Genomic DNA, 240 nt, shown 5'->3' with positions numbered 1-240 from the left:
GCGAAAGTGTTTGTCTTTTTTTTTTTTTTCCTCATTTCAGAATTCACAATGAAGTGGCTGGTAAAATGGGACCAGCTGGTTCAGCCCCACTTGGGCTGAATACCATGTTAATGTGCTGAAACTACTTCCACTGGCAAACTTTAGTGTGATAATTTAATTTCTCATGTAAAGCACATCTCACAGCATGACTTTTTTCCCTACCTCTCTCTGTTTTGACAAAGTAAAGTAAGTTTGGGCTAT

Source organism: Agelaius phoeniceus, chromosome 5, assembly GCF_051311805.1.
Source record: "Agelaius phoeniceus isolate bAgePho1 chromosome 5, bAgePho1.hap1, whole genome shotgun sequence".
Classification (NCBI taxonomy): domain Eukaryota; kingdom Metazoa; phylum Chordata; class Aves; order Passeriformes; family Icteridae; genus Agelaius; species Agelaius phoeniceus.
The sequence above is the reverse complement of the archived record's forward strand: the minus strand, read 5'-3'. Positions refer to the sequence as shown.